The following is a 17,185-nucleotide window of genomic DNA, read 5'->3' as shown; positions in this document are numbered from 1 at the left end:
GGCCCATCGTGGGGGAAAGACCCCCCCAAAGGCATGTTGAACACTTGCGATTGGAACCCACTGTAATCTACCGCTGACATCCCCCGACTCCCGATGCCAGCTCGGCTTTGGTGCAGAGCTGAACCGGTATTGGCTTAGCGCCGTACGGGTACAGCGATGAGCGCTAATAGCGGGAGCCTGTGCAGTACTGGTGCGGTGCTGAGCGCTAAGGGGTTAATGTGTATATAAACCTAGACCCTGATAATCTAACCACCTTGTCAGTACACAGGAATCATAAAGTGTCTGCTTAGAGAGAATCACTGAGTTATAAGAGCTAAAACAGCAATACAATTTTAAAGTAAGGGGTTAAAAAGTTTCTTTATTGTGTAAACAACACTTGGGGATTGAAATTTGAGAATTTTAGAATATCTGGAAGTGTTAGTGAGTGCCAGACTTTCAGGTTTGCAGTCTTGAGACTAAGCCTTGCCTGGCATAATCAGTGATACTGTATATGAATTAACTCTTTAATTTTCTTTTGGTTAATAATAATTTTGGTTGACTTTTTGTTAGTTACTTTGTTCATAAGAATTCATGGCTATAGTAAAGTGCAAAAGTTTCATGTCATGAAGAACTGTTTTCAGCTTAAACATATGGGGTTCAGGTTCTGCCAGTTTCTAGCTGGAAAACACTTGTATTTTGCTGAGCCAGATTTATCACTGTGATGATGAATTCTGGTGCAGTTTAAGACTGTCTGTTCCTACTTTAGACCAACTTTTAGTTGGTCTAAACTGCGTGCCAGAATCTTGGGTGCACAGACGATTTCCGGCAATTCACGCCCTTTTCTCGTGAGACCACGCTCATATATCGAAGGTCACGCCCCTTAATCGGACAAGTCGGGAAAGTGCCAAAAAAGTCTAAAAGCCTTGATAACTGTAGTGCAAGGCATTTTAGACAGTGTTTTTGGCGCAAAACCACCAGATTATAAATCCCCCCCATAGATAGTTGATATAGACTCCTCAGATCCTTGATCTTAACATCATTGAGGTGATTTATTAATATGTTGCAGGGTAGGTCAGCACAGACTTGAATACATTTATTGCTGTGCCAGATTTACCACTGCAAAGTGAAGTCTGGTGCAGTGTAAAACATTCTTTTAGTTGGCTGTGTTTTTGGCGTGGTTTTGGTTTAGTTTTGGTGTGAGACTCCACCTCTTTCTCAGAGGCCACACCCCCTTAGTTGTACTACTTGGAAAAGTGTTAAAGCAAGGTATAAAGGTCTTCATAAATGTGGACAAACATGATTTTAAATATATTCTTTGGTGTGAATGATGCTAGAATTCAGGTGCAAGTGGATAAATAAATTCCCCCAATTGGGGAAGATTTATTACAACGATAACAGGTTTGTTTTTGCACAAAAATGGCACAATTAGGGATATAGGCAACTTTTTGGCATATATTACAGACATGCCTTGTCACTACCTGTCCAACAACCACGCAACCACAACCAGGCTTGGCGCTAGCTGTCAGACTAGGTAAGTGGTGGCAAACTCACCCTGTGTCATCCCTGCGGGCTAAGGCCCTGCCTAAAGCAGATAAACCGCCCTGATAAGGGCGAACCCATTATCAGGAACCTAACTGACAGTCCCTGAGCGACCCTACAAGATGACAGAGAAGGCTTACTTCATCTGGCAGCTGCTGGATGGTGGAGCGGACAGGTAACAGGAATACAGGAATAGACCAGTGTTCACACAGTGCACAGAATAACAACACAGGTCTGAGACAGGGAAAACAATAGGAGGTAAACAATAGTGTGGGACAAACAACAGATATATACGGGAATTCAGGCAGAATATACACAGGTCAGGTCAAGATCAAGCGGGTAATATACAGGTCAGGGTAAGATACAGGCAGACAAGCGGAGACAGGTCAAGATCAAGCGAGTTATATACAGGTCAGGTCCAGATACAGGCAGACAAGCGGAGACAAACAAATCAGGTCAAAACCAAGATGGCTGCAAAGGTACAGATACAAAACACACAATCCCAAACAAGATAGCAAGAGCACTAGATACACAGGTAAGACTTGAAGAAACCAGCCCGGTATAGTGGGAGTATGCCGTTACATATGCAGTTCCCAGACACGCCTCCAGTAGCACACTGGGGGAACTGTCCATCAGGCTAGTAACCCTTGCTGGGCATGGCTGAAATGCAAGGAGCAGGGTGGGGTTCAGTTAATCCAAACACAAACACTAAGCCACAGTTTACACACAAATTAATCTATTTTGCCAATTGCGGATAGAGCGACATTCAGGCCTATTTTGTATATTTTAGGTACACAAACAAGCACTTCAAATCGCGTTGTGATTGATCCCTGTCTGTGCAAGCCTATACCTATAACAGATCTGTGGTTAATTTGCCAAGATATCTTTCAATAGATGTGTGCAAAACTACCTTGAAAAATCAATTCTGTTTTATAGTAATATAGTGGCCACACCCTTAATTTAACCCTTAATTCATTCACATTGCATGTTGTTAATTGATAAAAGCCAATTAAGACTTCTCTAAACACATCTATGTTAAAAAGCGCTCTTACTTTTGCACAGTGCTGTACACCACGGGGTATGTTTGGCTGCTTGATTTTGCTAAACAGATGTATTCTTTAGATGCAACTCATAAATATAATGTAATATAATATTATTAGACCCTATTCCTGTTCACAGACTTTCAGAAGCTTGAAAAGTGTGAGAACAATTTGCATTTTCCGCCCTGCTAAAAGAGAAGTAAGCTCATCAGTACATATTAATAAAGGCGCTCTGCCTTACCATAGAAAATTCAATCATTCTGATGATTTGGATAATGATTGATTTACACCTGCTGAGGAATAGTTCAGATTACACTGCCAGGCCTAGATGACATCCATCTGAACTAATCATAGAGACTTCACCAAAATGACAGAATTTTATATAGTAATGGGAGCTTTTCTAGTTTAAGCATGTGTATCAAGAGCAGGTAAGGTACAGTTTGTGATGTTTAGCAGATTTTTGAATGGGATACAATAATATATATATATATATATATATATATATATATATATATATATACTGTATATATCCCTTTCATCCTATTGGATGAGGCAAGGATCCTTTTAACATGTACTTATGTTATATCTATTTCTTAATTTATGATTGCATGTATAACTGAGATACCGTTCATATAAATGTGAAATGTATTTGTTATGAATATTGTGGACCTTGTGTTTAGAAGTTCTGAGGGATATAGCACTTGCATTTCATTATACTTTTTTGGATATAAGCACACACACATGGTGGTGTGGTTTTAATTGTTTTTAGAGCATACCTAATAAATTTAATGTTTTATATGACATGGTTTAGCCCTTTTCTAACACCAGGCCATGTGTATATAATGTAGAAGGAAATCTACCATTTGCTTTTATGCATTGTGAACCAAACATACCTTAGAATTTTGTAGTTACACAGATGCAGAAAAATATCTTGTTTAATTGCTGAGCTGAGTGGTTTTGCTGAAAAAACAATTATAAAATTCAAGACCCTGGGAAAGCTGGGTTGCATGGAGAACATCATAGACTAGATTTTGAATAGAAATTTTCACCCTGAGCTTTCCAAAATACACTTATTAACTACCTTAGGCAGGGTAATCTTTGGCCTCCGGCAAAGATTTACTGATGCATGTGTTTTAAATGTATGCAGTAGAATGCATGTGTCTAAAACGCACCTGTTTTTACGTTAGTAACGCATAATAACATGAAAAAGCACGCAATATAGATGCATGTGTCTAACACACATGTGCCAGAACGCCAAGTGAGAAAGCACCTTCATTATCATTTTGGTGAGGGTCCAACACACGACACTTGCAAAGATTAGCTTTTCTCAGGAATTGAGAGCAAAAATTTGACAGCTCTGTTCTCTGTAAAGTGGTCAGACCTGGTTACTGCAGATTAGTTTTATTGATTTGAATGAACACTACACAGAGAACTGTGCTGTCTGTTTCTTGTTTCTCCATTTATCAGCTGCGGAGAACAGCTCATCTGTGGTGTTGCCAGGAGTTTTACCCTCCCATATCTGACTATGAAGATCTTTGCTATGGATATGTTATTAACATTTTGAAAACCATTTACCCTATAGACTTGAGTATAAGTCGACCCAAGTATAAGCCAAGACACCTAATTTTAACACAAAAAACTGGAAAAACATATTGACTCGATATTAAGCCGAGGGTGGGAAATGCATTGGTCACAGACACCCTGGAGTATACAGCTTGCCAGCCCCCTGGAGTATATAGCCTGCCAGCCCCCTGAAGTATATAGCCAGCCATCCCCTGTAGTATATAGCCAGCCCCCTCAAGTATATAGCCTGCCAGCCCCCTCAAGTATATAGCCTGCCAGCCCCCACGAGTATATAGCCTGCCCCCTTGAGTATATAGCCTGCCTGCCACCACGAGTATATAGCCTGCCTGCCCCCGCGAGTATATAATCTGCCTGCCTGTCCCCACGAGTATATAGCCTGCCTGCACCCACAAGTATATAGCCTGCCTGCCTGCTCCCACGAGTATATAGCCTGCCTGCACCCTAGAGTATATAGCCAAGCAGCCCCTGCCTGTAAGAAAAAAAAAGAAAAGTGAACTCACCTTCCGACGCTCCCCTGCATCCATCGTGGCTTTAACATTGTCTCCCAGTCCGTTGCAGGCACCATGACGTCAGCCGCAAGCTGACATCATAGTGTGGGCCGATGCTGGCACACACATTAGGGCGTCAATGTGCGGTTGACGTCACAAAGACTGCAACGGACCGGGACCGGATATCGGAGCTGCAATGAATGCCGTGGAACGTCAAAAGATGAGTTAACTTTTTTTCCTTGACTTGAGTATAAGCCGATTTAGGGTTTTTCAACACATTTTTTGTGCTGAAAAACTTGGCTTATACTCGAGTATATACATTAGTTAGAAATATTTTGCTGCAAATTAAAATAAAAAGATCAATAATTGAAACAATAAAAAATGGAATTAAGGATACATAAAAAATACTTAAAAAGGTGACCTTTTCACACATTACTCTAATTCTTAGAATTTTGTAGTCTCCATCAGTTAAGTACTTGACACAAGAATATGCAAACTAAACACTGGCTGTAGCAGTGGCCTAATATGACAGCTGCAGCCAGTTATTGTCCTGACATATTCACAGGTTGATAATGCCATCATTGCAGAATACAAAGCCAAAGTTGCATTTTCTTGAAAAGGTTGGAGTATCTCTTTTGACCATTTACTTTCTTGACCTTGGTAGACCAATTTGTTTTGTAGGCTCCATAAACCTATACAATGTTAAATATAGGTTATAATACACCATTAATTAGAGTGTCAGTATTATATTTTTTCAGTAATTCAGAATAATAAACCATGTCAAGAAAAATAGATTGTAATTAATGTTTAAACACTGGTGACTGTTTTGCCCTCCACAAGAATCCACATAATAGGGGTTTGGTTTAGACCATGTATTGGATTTGCTGTAAATGAATCTGCCAATCTGAGCATGTAAGATACAAGCATGCTAAGCCCTGATGTGAACTGAAAATAAAATAACCACGCTTGACAGATATAATAGTTTAAGTGATTTCAAATTAACAACATCCCACTGACCGCAAGTGAAGAATGGGTTCATTCTCCTGCAATGAAATATGCTCTAGGGACTCATTATACAGAGTGGAGTAGTGAAACCAGAGTAAAATAATTGATGCTGAGTAGAGATGAGCGAACACTAAAATGCTCGGGTACTCGTTATTCGAGACGAACTTTTCCCGATGCTCGAGTGCTCGTCTCGAATAACGAGCCCCATTGAAGTCAATGGGAGACTCGAGCATTTTTCAAGGGGACCAAGGCTCTGCACAGGGAAGCTTGGCCAAACACCTGGGAACCTCAGAAAAGGATGGAAACACCACGGAAATGGACAGGAAACAGCAGGGGCAGCATGCATGGATGCCTCTGAGGCTGCATAATCGCACCATTATGCCAAAATTATGGGCAACAGCATGGCCATGACAGAGTGACAGAATGAAGCTAGATAGCATCTAAAACATCCAATAATTGACCCTGACACTATAGGGGACGGCATGCAGAGGCAGCGGCAGCAGCGGCAGGCATGGCAACATACCCTAAATGGACTCAGGCTTCAAACCAATGGGTAGCAGAGAGGAACCAAAGGAGGTGAGCAAGAAGCGCTCAAATAATATCGGTACATGATAAAAGTTTGCCAGTATATTTTGTGGATTACACAGCAGGGTGGCGACAAAGTTAACATGGAAGCCATGAAAACAACCCAAAATTCTGCCTGACACAGCTCGTTTGATAAGGGGACCATGTATGGAGGCAGTGAACTAGTAGTAGATTAAAGGTGCTGCAGTTAAAACTATGTTAGTTGGATCTTGGCATGGAGCTGGCGCTCCGCTGCCAGGCGAGCTTTCGCCAATCCAAGCCCCTGTCTCTAGGCTACTCCCCAAACAGCACTTCTAAGAACCTTTTGTATAAGATCAAGTGTAGTAGCGTTCTTATAAGTTTAGGATATGCCGGGTGAGGGGAATGTAAACAGATGCGCAAGAAGCGCTGAAATAATATCCCTAAATGGTAAAAGTTTGCAAGTATATTTTGGGGATTACACAGCAGGGTGGCGACAAAGTTAACAACTTTGATGTGGAATGCCCTGTAATAGCTCTTGGGCGGTGTGCCTTTTATCGCCTAGGCTCAGCAGTTTCAGCACCGCCTGCTGTCGCTTAGCGATGGCACTGCTGCTGTGCCTAGAGCTACCGACTGATGGCGCCATGCCCACGGATGGTAATTCGGAGGAGGAGGAGGGGTGGGAGGAGGTATAGTAGGCCTTTGAGACCTGGACCGAGGTAGGCCCCGCAATTCTCTGCGTCGGCAGTATATGACCAGCCCCAGGGTCAGACTCGGTCCCAGCCTGCACCAAGTTAAGTGTAGTAGCGTTCTTATAAGTTTGGGATATGGCGGGTGAGGGGAATGTAAACAGATGCGCAAGAAGCGCATGATGCGCATGGAGCTGGCGTTCCGCTGCCAGGCGAGCTTTCGCCAATCCAAGCCCCTGTCTCTAGGCTACTCCCCAAACAGCACTTCTAAGAACCTTTTGTATAAGATCAAGTGTAGTAGCGTTCTTATAAGTTTAGGATATGCCGGGTGAGGGGAATGTAAACAGATGCGCAAGAAGCGCTGAAATAATATCCCTAAATGGTAAAAGTTTGCCAGTATATTTTGGGGATTACACAGCAGGGTGGCGACAAAGTTAACAACTTTGATGTGGAATCCATGAAAACAACCCAAATTTCTGCCTGACACACCTCGTTTGATAAAGGGACGATGTATGGAGGCAGCTATATGGACGACTTTTGGAGGTAGCAATGGAGACAACGTGTGGAGGCTGCTATGGAGACAATTTAATTTGGATAGTGCCTGTATGTGGCAGTCCCAAACATTTTTCAAACCAGAGGAGCAGGTAGGTGGCCCTCCAGTAAAATGGGATAGATTGAGTGCCTGTATGTGGCAGTCCCAAAAATGTTTCAAACCAGAGGAGCAGGTAGGTGGCCCTCCAGTAAAATGGAATAGATTGAGTGCCTGTATGTGGCAGTCCCAAAAATTGTTCAAACCAGAGGAGCAGGTAGGTGGCCCTGCAGTAAAATGGAATAGATTGAGTGCCTGTATGTGGCAGTCCCAAAAATTGTTCAAACCAGAGGAGCAGGTAGGTGGCCCTGCAGTAAAATGGAATAGATTGAGTGCCTGTATGTGGCAGTCCCAAAAATGTTTCAAACCAGAGGAGCAGGTAGGTGGCCCTCCAGTAAAATGGAATAGATTGAGTGCCTGTATGTGGCAGTCCCAAAAATGTTTCAAACCAGAGGAGCAGGTAGGTGGCCCTGCAGTAAAATGGAATAGATTGAGTGCCTGTATGTGGCAGTCCCAAAAATGTTTCAAACCAGAGGAGCAGGTAGGTGGCCCTCCAGTAAAATGGAATAGATTGAGTGCCTGTATGTGGCAGTCCCAAAAATTGTTCAAACCAGAGGAGCAGGTAGGTGGCCCTGCAGTAAAATGGAATAGATTGAGTGCCTGTATGTGGCAGTCCCAAAAATTGTTCAAACCAGAGGAGCAGGTAGGTGGCCCTGCAGTAAAATGGAATAGATTGAGTGCCTGTATGTGGCAGTCCCAAAAATGTTTCAAACCAGAGGAGCAGGTAGGTGGCCCTCCAGTAAAATGGAATAGATTGAGTGCCTGTATGTGGCAGTCCCAAAAATGTTTCAAACCAGAGGAGCAGGTAGGTGGCCCTGCAGTAAAATGGAATAGATTGAGTGCCTGTATGTGGCAGTCCCAAAAATGTTTCAAACCAGAGGAGCAGGTAGGTGGCCCTCCAGTAAAATGGAATAGATTGAGTGCCTGTATGTGGCAGTCCCAAAAATTGTTCAAACCAGAGGAGCAGGTAGGTGGCCCTGCAGTAAAATGGAATAGATTGAGTGCCTGTATGTGGCAGTCCCAAAAATTGTTCAAACCAGAGGAGCAGGTAGGTGGCCCTGCAGTAAAATGGAATAGATTGAGTGCCTGTATGTGGCAGTCCCAAAAATGTTTCAAACCAGAGGAGCAGGTAGGTGGCCCTCCAGTAAAATGGAATAGATTGAGTGCCTGTATGTGGCAGTCCCAAAAATGTTTCAAACCAGAGGAGCAGGTAGGTGGCCCTGCAGTAAAATGGAATAGATTGAGTGCCTGTATGTGGCAGTCCCAAAAATGTTTCAAACCAGAGGAGCAGGTAGGTGGCCCTCCAGTAAAATGGAATAGATTGAGTGCCTGTATGTGGCAGTCCCAAAAATTGTTCAAACCAGAGGAGCAGGTAGGTGGCCCTGCAGTAAAATGGAATAGATTGAGTGCCTGTATGTGGCAGTCCCAAAAATTTTTTAAAACAGAGGACCGGGTAGGTGGCCCTCCAGAAAAATGGAATAGATTGAGTGCCTGTATGTGGCACTCACAAAAATTGTTTCAAACAGAGGACCGGGTAGGTGGCCCTCCAGAAAAATTAAATGCATGAAGTACTATAGCAAGAGCCAGTGGGCCCTGTCAAAAAATAGCCATTTTCCTCTGCTTTACTGTACAAAGAGGAGGAGAAGGAGGAAAATGAGGAGGAGGAGGAGGAGTGGATCAATTATTCAGGTTGAGCTTCCTTCACCTGGTGGAGATTGGAAATTCTGAGAAATCCAGCCTTTATTCATTTTAATAAGCGTCAGCCTGTCAGCGCTGTCAGTCGACAGGCGTGTACGCTTATCGGTGATGATGCCACCAGCTGCACTGAAAACCCGCTCGGACAAGACGCTAGCGGCAGGGCAGGCAAGAACCTCCAAGGCGTACAGCGCCAGTTCGTGCCACATGTCCAGCTTTGAAACCCAGTAGTTGTAGGGAGCTGTGTGATCATTTAGGACGATGGTATGGTCAGCTACGTACTCCCTCACCATCTTTCTGTAAAGATCAGCCCTACTCTGCCGAGACTGGGGACAGGTGACAGTGTCTTGCTGGGGTGACATAAAGCTGGCAAAAGCCTTGTAAAGCGTACCCTTGCCAGTGCTGGACAAGCTGCCTGCTCGCCTACTCTCCCTCGCTACTTGTCCCGCAGAACTACGCACTCTGCCGCTAGCGCTGTCAGAAGGGAAATACTGTTTCAGCTTGTGCACCAGGGCCTGCTGGTATTCATGCATTCTCACACTCCTTTCCTCTCCAGGGATGAGAGTGGGAAGATTTTGCTTGTACCGTGGGTCCAGGAGAGTGAACACCCAGTAATCGGTGCTGGAATAAATTCTTTGAACGCGAGGGTCACGGGATAGGCAGCCTAGCATGAAATCTGCCATATGCGCCAGAGTACCAACGCGTAAGAATTCACTCCCCTCACTGGCCTGACTGTCCATTTCCTCCTCCTCCAACTCCTCCAACTCCTCTTCTTCTGCCCATACACGCTGAACAGTGAAGGACTCAACAATGGTCCCCTCTTGTGTCTCGCCAACATTCTCCTCCTCATCCTCCTCCACCTCCACCTCCTCCGATATGCGCTGAGAAACAGACCTCAGGGTGCTTTGGCTATCAACAAGGGAATATTCTTCCCCCGTCTCTTGTGACGAGCGCAAAGCTTCCGACTTCATGCTGACCAGAGAGTTTTTCAACAGGCCAAGCAGCGGGATGGTGAGGCTGATGATGGCGGCATCGCCACTGACCATCTGTGTTGACTCCTCAAAGTTACTCAGCACCTGACAGATATCAGACATCCACGTCCACTCCTCATTGTAGACTTGAGGAAGCTGACTGACCTGACTACCAGTTCTGGTGGAAGTTGACATCTGGCAGTCTACAATCGCTCTGCGCTGCTGGTAAACTCTGGATAACATGGTCAGTGTTGAATTCCACCTCGTGGGCACGTCGCACAACAGTCGGTGAGCGGGCAGTTGGAGGCGGCGCTGCGCTGCCCTGAGAGTGGCAGCATCTGGGCTGGACTTCCTGAAATGCGCACAGATGCGGCGCACCTTCGTGAGCAAATCAGACAGATTGGGGTATGTCTTGAGGAAACGCTGCACTATCAGATTTAACACATGGGCCAGGCATGGCACATGTGTCAGTCTGCCGAGTTGCAGAGCCGCCACCAGGTTACGGCCGTTGTCACACACAACCATTCCCGGCTTGAGGTTCAGCGGTGCCAGCCACAGATCAGTCTGCGCCGTGATGCCCTGTAATAGCTCTTGGGCGGTGTGCCTTTTGTCGCCTAGGCTCAGCAGTTTGAGCACCGCCTGCTGTCGCTTAGCGACGGCACTGCTGCTGTGCCTAGAGCTACCGACTGATGGCGCCGTGCCCACGGATGGTAGTTCGGAGGAGGAGGTGGAGGAGGGGTGGGAGGAGGAGGAGGCATAGTAGGCCTGAAACACCTGGACCGAGGTAGGCCCCGCAATCCTCGGCGTCGGCAGTATATGAGCAGCCCCAGGGTCAGACTCGGTCCCAGCCTCCACCAAGTTAACCCAATGTGCCGTCAGCGATATATAGTGGCCCTGCCCGGCAGCACTCGTCCACGTGTCCGTGGTCAGGTGGACCTTGTCAGAAACGGCGTTGGTCAGGGCACGGATGATGTTGTCTGACACGTGCTGGTGCAGGGCTGGGACGGCACATCGGGAAAAGTAGTGGCGGCTGGGGACCGAATACCGAGGGGCGGCCGCCGCCATGAGGTTGCGAAAGGCCTCGGTCTCTACTAGCCTATAGGGCAGCATCTCCAGGCTAAGCAATCTGGAGATGTGCACATTAAGGGCTTGGGCGTGCGGGTGGGTTGCACTATATTTGCGTTTCCGCTCCAGCGTCTGGGGTATGGAGAGCTGAACGCTGGTGGATGCTGTGGAGGATCGTGGAGGCGACGATGGGGTTTTTGTGGCAGGGTCCTGGGCAGGGGGCTGACTAGCAGCTGACACAGGGGAAGGAGCAGTGGTGTGCACGGCCGGAGGTGAACGGGCTTGTTGCCACTGAGTGGGGTGCTTAGCATTCATATGCCTGCGCATACTGGTGGTAGTTAAGCTAGTAGTGGTGGAACCCCTGCTGAGCCTGGTTTGGCAAATGTTGCACACCACAGTCCGTCGGTCATCCGGTGTTTCCTTAAAGAACCTCCACACTTCTGAAGATCTAGCCCTCGCCGCAAGAGCCCTCACCACGGGAGCTTCACTAGTTGACAGTGGCGCTGATGCACCAGCTCTGGCCCTGCCTCTCCGTCTGGCCCCACCACTGCCTCTTCCAACCTGTTCAGGTCGAGGACTCTCCTCCGTCTCAGAAGCACTGTGTTCACCCGGCCTCTCAACCCAGCTTGGGTCTGTCACCTCATCATCCTCCGATCCCTCAGTCTGCTCCCCCCTCGGACTTCCTGCCCTGACAACAACTTCCCCACTGTCTGACAACCGTGTCTCCTCATCGTCGGACACCTCTTTACACACTTCCACTACGTCAAGAAGGTCATCATCACCCACAGACTGTGACTGGTGGAAAACCTGGGCATCGGAAAATTGCTCAGCAGCAACCGGACAAGTGGTTTGTGACTGTGGGAAGGGTCCAGAAAACAGTTCCTCAGAGTATGCCGGTTCAAATGCCAAATTTTCCTGGGAGGGGGCAGACTGGGGGGGAGGAGGCTGAGGTGCAGGAGCTGGAGGAGTGGCGATTTCGGTGACATGGGTGGACTGCGTGGAAGACTGACTGGTGGTGGACAAATTGCTCGAAGCATTGTCAGCAATCCACGACATCACCTGTTCGCACTGTTCTGGCCTCAACAGTGCTCTACCACGAGTCCCAGTAACTTCAGACATGAACCTAGGGAGTGTAGCTCTGCGGCGTTCCCCTGCTCCCTCATCAGCAGGTGGTGTCTCACCCCGCCCAGGACCACGGCCTCTGACCCCTGCAGTAGTTGGACGCCCACGTCCCCGCCCTCGTCCTCTACCCCTAGCCCTCGGGTTAAACATTTTTAAAATGAGAGTTATAACTTTATTTTTTTTTTTACTTTTTTTTGTTTTTTTTTGTGTTTTTTTTTTTTTTTTTGTGTTTTTTGTTTTTTTTTGAGTTTTTAAAACCAAACAATGCTATCCTATTGCTATGGCTATTTTCTAGCCAAGTATCAAAGGAAGCACAGTACTATGCCAGATGAGATGACACTGAGTTATTGCCTAATAGAAATCCAACCCCTACTGAATTTTGCCACTTCGGCCTTTGCTATGGATATGTGCGCCACTAAGCGCAGAACACAGCGGTCGCAAGTCCCACTACAAATTGCTCAGAATTGGCAAGTACATGCACTGCAGAAACTACAGTCACCAGCAGATCAACCAGAAATCAAATATATAGAACGCTACTGTAGGCTTCAAGAAGCTGTTTGTATTCTCCTATGGCTATTTTCTAGCCAAGTATCAAAGGAAGCACAGTACTATGCCAGATGAGATGACACTGAGTTATTGCCTAATAGAAATCCAACCCCTACTGAATTTTGCCACTTCAGCCTTTGCTATGGATATGTGCGCCACTAAGCGCAGAACACAGCGGTCGCAAGTCCCACTACAAATTGCTCAGAATTGGCAAGTACATGCACTGCAGAAACTACAGTCACCAGCAGATCAACCAGAAATCAAATATATAGAACGCTACTGTAGGCTTCAAGAAGCTGTTTGTATTCTCCTATGGCTATTTTCTAGCCAAGTATCAAAGGAAGCACAGTACTATGCCAGATGAGATGACACTGAGTTATTGCCTAATAGAAATCCAACCCCTACTGAATTTTGCCACTTCAGCCTTTGCTATGGATATGTGCGCCACTAAGCGCAGAACACAGCGGTCGCAAGTCCCACTACAAATTGCTCAGAATTGGCAAGTACATGCACTGCAGAAACTACAGTCACCAGCAGATCAACCAGAAATCAAATATATAGAACGCTACTGTAGGCTTCAAGAAGCTGTTTGTATTCTCCTATGGCTATTTTCTAGCCAAGTATCAAAGGAAGCACAGTACTATGCCAGATGAGATGACACTGAGTTATTGCCTAATAGAAATCCAACCCCTACTGAATTTTGCCACTTCAGCCTTTGCTATGGATATGTGCGCCACTAAGCGCAGAACACAGCGGTCGCAAGTCTCACTACAAATTGCTCAGAATTGGCAAGTACATGCACTGCAGAAACTACAGTCACCAGCAGATCAACCAGAAATCAAATATATAGAACGCTACTGTAGGCTTCAAGAAGCTGTTTGTATTCTCCTATGGCTATTTTCTAGCCAAGTATCAAAGGAAGCACAGTACTATGCCAGATGAGATGACACTGAGTTATTGCCTAATAGAAATCCAACCCCTACTGAATTTTGCCACTTCAGCCTTTGCTATGGATATGTGCGCCACTAAGCGCAGAACACAGCGGTCGCAAGTCCCACTACAAATTGCTCAGAATTGGCAAGTACATGCACTGCAGAAACTACAGTCACCAGCAGATCAACCAGAAATCAAATATATAGAACGCTACTGTAGGCTTCAAGAAGCTGTTTGTATTCTCCTATGGCTATTTTCTAGCCAAGTATCAAAGGAAGCACAGTACTATGCCAGATGAGATGACACTGAGTTATTGCCTAATAGAAATCCAACCCCTACTGAATTTTGCCACTTCAGCCTTTGCTATGGATATGTGCGCCACTAAGCGCAGAACACAGCGGTCGCAAGTCTCACTACAAATTGCTCAGAATTGGCAAGTACATGCACTGCAGAAACTACAGTCACCAGCAGATCAACCAGAAATCAAATATATAGAACGCTACTGTAGGCTTCAAGAAGCTGTTTGTATTCTCCTATGGCTATTTTCTAGCCAAGTATCAAAGGAAGCACAGTACTATGCCAGATGAGATGACACTGAGTTATTGCCTAATAGAAATCCAACCCCTACTGAATTTTGCCACTTCAGCCTTTGCTATGGATATGTGCGCCACTAAGCGCAGAACACAGCGGTCGCAAGTCCCACTACAAATTGCTCAGAATTGGCAAGTACATGCACTGCAGAAACTACAGTCACCAGCAGATCAACCAGAAATCAAATATATAGAACGCTACTGTAGGCTTCAAGAAGCTGTTTGTATTCTCCTATGGCTATTTTCTAGCCAAGTATCAAAGGAAGCACAGTACTATGCCAGATGAGATGACACTGAGTTATTGCCTAATAGAAATCCAACCCCTACTGAATTTTGCCACTTCAGCCTTTGCTATGGATATGTGCGCCACTAAGCGCAGAACACAGCGGTCGCAAGTCTCACTACAAATTGCTCAGAATTGGCAAGTACATGCACTGCAGAAACTACAGTCACCAGCAGATCAACCAGAAATCAAATATATAGAACGCTACTGTAGGCTTCAAGAAGCTGTTTGTATTCTCCTATGGCTATTTTCTAGCCAAGTATCAAAGGAAGCACAGTACTATGCCAGATGAGATGACACTGAGTTATTGCCTAATAGAAATCCAACCCCTACTGAATTTTGCCACTTCAGCCTTTGCTATGGATATGTGCGCCACTAAGCGCAGAACACAGCGGTCGCAAGTCCCACTACAAATTGCTCAGAATTGGCAAGTACATGCACTGCAGAAACTACAGTCACCAGCAGATCAACCAGAAATCAAATATATAGAACGCTACTGTAGGCTTCAAGAAGCTGTTTGTATTCTCCTATGGCTATTTTCTAGCCAAGTATCAAAGGAAGCACAGTACTATGCCAGATGAGATGACACTGAGTTATTGCCTAATAGAAATCCAACCCCTACTGAATTTTCCCACTTCGGTCTTTGCTATGGATATGTGTGCCACTAAGAGCTAAACACAACGGTAGCAAGTCCCCCTGCTAATTCCTCACAAAATGGTAAAAGATGCAAATTAAAATAAAAAAAGTAGAACGTTATTGTAGCCCTAAGAAGGGCTGTTGGGTTCTTTGAGAATCACTCCTGCCTAACAGTAAGCTAATAGAACACCCTAACGCTTTCCCTGAGCAGCAGCAGCTCTCTCCCTAGCGGCATCCAGAGACAGAATGATCCGAGCAGCGCGGCCAGCGGCTAGTCTATCCCAGGGTCACCTGATCTGGCCAGCCAACCACTGCTATCGACGTGTAAGGGTACCACGTCATGCTGGGTGGAGTGCAGAGTCTCCTGGCTTGTGATTGGCTCTGTTTCTGGCCGCCAAAAAGCAAAACGGCGGGAGCTGCCATTTTCTCGAGCGGGCGAAGTATTCGTCCGAGTAACGAGCAGTTTCGAGTACCCTAATGCTCGACCGAGCATCAAGCTCGGACGAGCATGTTCGCTCATCTCTAATGCTGAGCAAGAAAAATGACAGCGATTTAATGATTTAAAAACTCTTCCCTAAAGATTTCAGAAGAAGTTAAACTATTTTCTGCTTTTCAATCAAGATGTTCAGATGATTAGAATGAAAAAAATATCCAGTTGTCAACAGAAAAACCTGTTCATGCTATAATGTGACTTGGATAAGGGTAGTGATTGTGGTGTAGATACAATATAGGGGAACAAAATTTGGGAATAATAAGGATAATGACTAATATTGAGAAATCATGAGTAACCTTAGACCTGATTTACGGCTATTAAAATTGTTATTATTATTATTTTTTGAAACAGCTCTATTAATGTTGTTGTTGGCTAATGTTCAGATTATTAATGTCAAATTTGGAAAACTGATTCATCTGAGTTATCATGGGGAATATACATTAGATTTCCTTATTTTATTCGTTTGAACTACATTTTACTTTGGCCCCTTTTGTAACTACATTGGCCCCTTTTGTAGGCTATAAAATTTTTGCTTTTTCGTTATTGGGGCCATGTGATGGCAATTTTTTGCGGGATGAGATGCTTTTTCCAGTGTTACCATTTTGGGGTTGGTATCCCCTATTGTTGAAAATTTAGGAAATTTTTTTTTGAGGGCAGGAGTAGAAAAGCATCAATTCTGTACTGGATTTTTTAAGTTTTTTTTTTTCGTGTTCACCATATAGCCTAATAATCATGTTATCTTTATTTTATGGGTAGATACGATTACAGGGATACCATACTTGAATATTTTTTCTTCCGTTTTACTTAATTTGCCAAATAAAACACTAATGTGGGGAAAAATCTATAATTTTTGCATTGCTGTCTTCCAAGTGGTATAACATTTTTACTTAACTGCGGCATTTAACGGGTTAAACATCCAGAGCCCACTCTGACCACGGGTGTTACACTGTTGGCTATTAGTTACAGCTGACACCCCGTGTATCCAGAGCTGAGTCCAGAGCTAAGTCACTGCGCTCAGCGGCTGATATATCCGTTGGGGAGCGGGAAGGGGTTAAGGGACGTCTACCACCAGGATGAAGGATTGTAAACCAAGCACACTGACATACTAATGTGCGTCCCCTCCATCAGGATTTGCTTTTCTTTAAGCTTTCCCATATTATATTCTTGTTTTTAAGAAAAGAGGCTTTAAAAATTATGCAAATGAGCATGAGGAGCTCCAGGCTCCAATAACACCTATGGAACACAGAGCTCCTCAGGCTCATTTGCATAATTATAAAAGTCTTTTTTGTAAAAAACAGGCCATAAGAAGCTAAAAGAAGAGTGGATCCTACCAGA

Source organism: Engystomops pustulosus, chromosome 3 (assembly GCF_040894005.1).
Source record: "Engystomops pustulosus chromosome 3, aEngPut4.maternal, whole genome shotgun sequence".
NCBI classification, from domain to species: Eukaryota; Metazoa; Chordata; class Amphibia; order Anura; family Leptodactylidae; genus Engystomops; species Engystomops pustulosus.
The sequence above is the reverse complement of the archived record's forward strand: the minus strand, read 5'-3'. Positions refer to the sequence as shown.